This window comes from Phascolarctos cinereus, unplaced genomic scaffold (assembly GCF_003287225.1).
Source record: "Phascolarctos cinereus isolate Bilbo 61053 unplaced genomic scaffold, phaCin_HiC Scaffold_3;HRSCAF=262, whole genome shotgun sequence".
Lineage (NCBI taxonomy): Eukaryota > Metazoa > Chordata > Mammalia > Diprotodontia > Phascolarctidae > Phascolarctos > Phascolarctos cinereus.
In genome coordinates, this window is record NW_027555736.1 from 105,346,118 (window position 1) to 105,352,031 (window position 5,914).

General features: G+C 38.9%; 1 long non-coding RNA gene across 1 annotated transcript; it reads left to right on the forward strand.

The window, feature by feature from the left end:
* The first annotated feature begins 1,192 nt into the window (after positions 1-1,192).
* Positions 1,193-1,961, forward strand: LOC110209484 (uncharacterized). The gene is made up of 2 exons (XR_002324835.2): positions 1,193-1,309; positions 1,715-1,961. It is a non-coding gene; the product is annotated as an uncharacterized LOC110209484 (long non-coding RNA).
* Positions 1,962-5,914: the final 3,953 nt, after the last annotated feature.

Below are 5,914 nucleotides of genomic sequence, written 5' to 3' on the forward strand. Positions count from 1 at the left end.
ACATGGGAATCAGAATGGTCAGGGGATTTGGGTCTGTAGGTAATACCTATATCACACTTCTAAGAAGTGTGAGTGTCCCCTCAAGGCTTTCAAATTAATATGATTCCTGTTTTGTCACTAGGGAAAGCCAGACAGGATATACTGCTGTTAACCAGTTCACCCAACTGATAACTTCCAGTGTGGTTTGGAGCACTACAGCATCCCTCAATGATATCATCACTTCAGGAAGTAGTGTTTCTCCCTCTCCCATCACCATGCCCAGTGTACACACAGCCTTGGTAGACCATAGGACAAAACAATGTTCAGTAGCTCTTACTTTCCTACAGAAGCACATCATTAGGGGACTGATCCAAAGCCCCTTCGAGATAATTGTGGCTGCTCTGTTAGTGGGTAGAGTACTCTGAGAACATCAGCAATGTTGGGAATTTTCATGTGGTCTGGACTTTGAATATAATTCAGATACCTCAGTCCGTCACTCAGGGCTCTCCATAATTTAACTTCAGCTTATCTTTCCAACTTTTTCTCATACTATCCGCATGTACATGTTCTAATATTCATCCAAACTGTTTCTTGCAGTGCCAACAGAATGAATGGTTACTGAAATAAATGCTTAAGGCAGGGAGTCTGAAGCTGTCTTATTTATTGGAAAACATTGGTTAGGGGAGTCCAATAGACCCAACAGAACAACCAAGTCTAGTCCTACTCCAGGACCTGGACCAGCTTGATGTCATAGGTTCTTGTTTCTCCCTGCCAGCAGATGAAGAAACTGAGTTAAAAAGAAGTTAAGTGACTTGCCCAGGGTCACACAGCTAGTAGGTGTCTGAGGCCACATTTGAACTCAGGTCTTCCTGACTCCAGCCAAGTCCAGCATTCTATCCACTCCACCACCTCACTGCCCTCTGCTCTTACCAAGCTGCCTGGGATGCTTTCCTCTTCCTATCATCTCTTGTTATTGACATCCTACATATACTTCAAGGCTCAGATCAAATGATACTACCTCTTTGGACCCTTTCATGACCACCAATCAAATATTATCTTTTTTTTCTATGAACTCCCATAGTACTTTGCTGGTACTTCTCTTATACAGTTATGTTTTATTTTATATTATAGGGGTATTTTATCTCTGTTACTATATTATAGACTCTATGAGGGCAAAGACTATGTTTTACTCATTTTTGTATCTTCTAGTAACCAAAATAGTGCTTTGCTGTGAAACAGGATATTACAGTGGGGAGAAAAATCAAACATCCTTGGAGTCAGAAGACTGGCTCAGAGTCCTGACTCTGGAGCCAACTAGCTGTCACTTTTGGTAAGTCATTTCACCTCACTTTCTTTCTATGAAAAGGGGGGATAGTAATACTTGTCCAGCCTCCCACACTGAGCTATTTTCAAGAACAAATGAAATAGTGACTGAAAAAGTGTAAATTGTAAAGTCCTATACATGTGTAAAGGATTCTTCTGTTGGCCACTCAATAAATGTTTATTGAGTGAATGAATATACGTGGCTAGCACTGCCTACCCATTGTCTAGAATTCTCAGCTTCTGACTCATTTTAGCACTGGAGAGTCAGCATAACAGAAAGGATGGAATGCTAGCCTTAGAGTCAGGAAGACATAGGTTTACTGCAATTAGGGGAAAAGAGAAAAAAAGAATGAAGGGAGATGAGGTTAAGGTGAAGGACAGATGTTTTTGTCTTTTCCTTTTTTCTGATTAGGGCTTCTCTCAGGTGGATTCTTACTTCTCAGAGAAAATATTTTCACTGGAAATGAAAGCATCTACAGAAACCTTTGGCATGGGTAATGGGCTTGGCCAGAAGACAACTCAGAGCTCTGGAGTGTTACTTTCAGTTTTCTTTCCTGCTTTCAAAAATCACCACCTGAAGCCATGTCTTCTCCATATCCCAAAACAGCTGGAGAAACAGAATGAATGGTTACTGAAATAAATGCTTAAGGCAGGGAGTCTGAAGCTGTCTTATTTATTGGAAAACATTGGTTAGGGGAGTCCAATAGACCCAACAGAACAACCAAGTCTAGTCCTACTCCAGGACCTGGACCAGCTTGATGAGAATTCTTATAGTTCTACAGAACATAAATAAAGCAGAAATCAGTGATAGAGATCCATAACTAATCTAGTAGAAGAATTATATCCTTTCCTCGTCAGAACATTTCCAATGAACAATCCTCAAATCTTTTGGGTCTGATCATAAAATCAATTCTGATGCACATAACATTAATGTCATCTGGGCCACAACTCTCTGTCTTATCCCTGTCACAGACAAATCCATTCACACAAATTCACCATTCTCAGTCACTATCTAAGTTTCAGATCAATAATCCCTCCCCACTTCTCCAGTCCATTTAGGGACTCAGACCATATCATTCAGATACAGAATTTGTTATAGATCTTTCTTCATTGCTCCCCAAACGTTGTTTGGGAGTGCAGCAGAACCCACAACCACAATCTCATGACTCAAGGTACCAGCAGAATATAACCATTGTCTACTTAATTACCTACCTAACCATTCTCTGCAGTACCACAAATTTGGGGCAAACTCAATCCTCCAGGGTACCCTACCTGCACATGTTCGTAAACCACTGGTACTGACTCCATCATGCTATGGCAATTTGTGATTTACAAGATTACTCTCTACATCACTTCCATCACATTTTTCACAATAGTAACACTGTCCATACTCTGACCACAACACTATCCACATTCATTCCATTTTTCTCACACTTCATTCACAACACATCACTCCACTGATAGGCTCTTTCTAGTACCACCGTGCCAAACAATGATCACTAGTGTCAAAGGAAGTGCCTCATACAGAGCATTGTTACTGTTCAGTCATTTTTCACCCACGTCCAGCTCTTTGTGACCCCATTTGGGGTTTTCTTGGCAAAGATACTGGCATGGTTTGCCATTTCCTTCTCCAGGTCATTTTACAAATGAGTAAACTGAAACAAACAGGATTAAGTGATTTGTCCAGAGTTACACAGCTAGAAAGTATCCAAGGCTGGATTTGAACTCAGGAAGATGAGTCTTCCTGACTCCAGGCCGGGCATTCGATTGTGCCACCTAGTTGCCCTTCATACAGAGTAGACACAAAAGGATTTGGATTAGAAAGAAATGTGTTTGCACTCTCTTATAAAAAAGTAATTAAAAATTATAGGCAGCTTTTAACCCCCTTCTCCTCCCATGTGTACTTTTTGCCTTTCATATCAGATATCCTCAGAGTCTAATGGTCTACAATAATAGAATGATGTTTTTTGTCAAATGGTTTACTGAAATTTAGGGGAACTCCTGACCCACCAGCCTAGGAATACTGCTTAAAAAAGGAAATAGTTATTGGTAAAGTATTCTTTATTGTTGTTGGTGGTAGTGTTTGTTTTGTTTTGGGTGTTTCAAACTGAATTTCCCTATAACGCCCAGGTTGGAAGTACACTGGCCTGATCCCATTATTCATAGGTGCCTACTCCCATTTCTGACCTGGGCCAGTTCACCTCTCCTTAGCCAACCTGGCACCAAGGGCTCACCATATTGATATGGGCACCACATCAGTTTGGCCTCTACTGAACTTCAGAACTCCAAAACTCAAGCTGATCAGCCTCTGCTTCCCTAGTAGAAGAGATTATAGGCACAAGCCACAATGCTCAGTTTATTATCTGTTTTTGATAAATCTCTGCTGGCTCTAAGTGATAGCTTCTTTCTTTTCTAAAAATCACAAACCACCTTTCTAAGAATACCTTCTAGAGCCTTGACAGGGATTGAAGTCAACCTCAATAGGACCTAGCTTCTGGCAGAACACCAGTGGTAGATATGTCTGTCTCTTCTCTGGGCTTTCCCTCTTAATTGACTCCTTCAAGCTGTATTCTCAATAAATAAACAGATTAGCAAAACTGGTGACTAACATTATTTATAATAGTAAATATTTAAAACAACAAAAAAAAGTAAACACAGTTTTACTACCCAGAGGGAACGACTTCAGGGTACACACAGCTTGCAAAAATCCTTGGTGGAGACTGAACAAAATTACAAGGTAATTGGGAAATGTTTAACAAAATATACAAAAAATACAGTAGAACATAGAAAATGTTCATTTGTGGCTTTCTAAGTCAATATTCAGCCCACAGGGATCGTTTCTATTTGAGTTTGATACCACTGCCCTAAAGGAAATCGAGGTTAGAAAAGAGATACAGGATCATCACCTTGGGATATTAATGGGAGGAGAAGATTATTGGGAGGGAGGGGGACTTGGATTTCAGCCAGAACATCTTTCCTCATGCTGATAGGTCTGAGCAGTCTTACTCCCACCTAGAATAACTTTTAAAAGCCACCAAGAACTGCTATCTTACATAAGCAAAGCAAATCTTTTGACCTTTTCAAAAAAAAAAAACCAACCTCTCATTTTACACCTCTCATCTAACACCATTCTACCAAGAAGTAGGAAGCATGTTTCACCATTACTTTTTCTGATGTCATGATTTGATTGGTTATCAATTTGATCCTAGTTCTGAAGCCTTTCATTGTTGTTTTCCTTTACTCTGTTTTAGTCATCATGTAAATTGTTCACTCAGTTCTGCTTATCTTATTGTGTCCTTTCCTACAAGCCTTTCCAAGTCTCTGAATTCTTCATACACATCATTTTTATGGCTCAATAGTACTTTTTTGCATTCCTGTACCACAGCTAATCAGCCATTCCCCAATAAATGACCACATATTTCCAGTTCCTTGAAACTACAAAAAGGTACCTCTGTAATTATTTTTGCATATGTGGGGCCTTTCCTTCTGTCTTTGACATCTCTGGGATACATGCTAAGTAGAAATATCCTTGCAATAAATGGTGTATACATATATATATATATATATATATATATATATATATATATATATATATATACACACACACATATATATACATATATATGTATATATATATATATATATATATATATATATATATATATATATATATACATAATTTAATGACATTTTTGGTATAACTCCAAATTATTTTCCAGAATAATTGGACAAATTCACAGCTCCACCAATAGTGCATTTGTATGCCCATTTTCCCACAGCCCCTCCAGCATGTAACATTTTCACCTTTCGTCATCTTTCTGCACTAGTCATTTTACCAGGTATTGGTGACTACTAATGAGGGCTGAACTCACTACAATCTATAAATGGGTGTCTGAAATTGTGTTCTGACATCCTACTTGCATCTAGCAGTAGATGGAGCAACCAAAGAAGAAATAGTCCTTCCATAGTAGTTAAGGTACTGAGCAAATCTCACACATAGACATAAAAGCTTATTAATAACCTGACAAAAGGGGAGGGAAGTTTGAATTCTGATAAATGGCCCCCAATTTAATGTTTTATGCTTAATTTCACTAAGTCTGGGACTAGGTGTTTAATCCACAGAAAAGAAGTCCAGCCTGATTATTCTTTGCAGCCAAGTTTAAGACATGGGAAGCTAATTAACTAAAAAAAAAATCTAGTCTAAATCTGAAAGTACAGGAGAAATCTTGGTTCTGTCTTGCTCTGAAAAGACATCATTTCGAAATTAACCTGTATCTGATCAGTTCAGGAAGTATACAATACTTCTAAATGGCAAAACCCAAGCCCCTTCTAAGTATCTTACCATAGTCCTGGCTATTACCTCCATTCTTATTCACTAAGGAATGCAGCAAGGATAGGGTTATTCATCAATGAAGTGAGGTGTATGGAGCATAGAGAGGTAAGCTGCAGTCCCCATCCTAGGAAAAGGAGAGCCATACTAATAACACTCAAAACATGCATGAGGCCAAGCTGGAGCTGAACTGCCCTCCATCCTCCTCTCTGTGAGCATGCAGAGAATAAAAAGTATAGCTCCTGCTAGTAACATAATTACTTTAATTAAAATTTAGGGGGT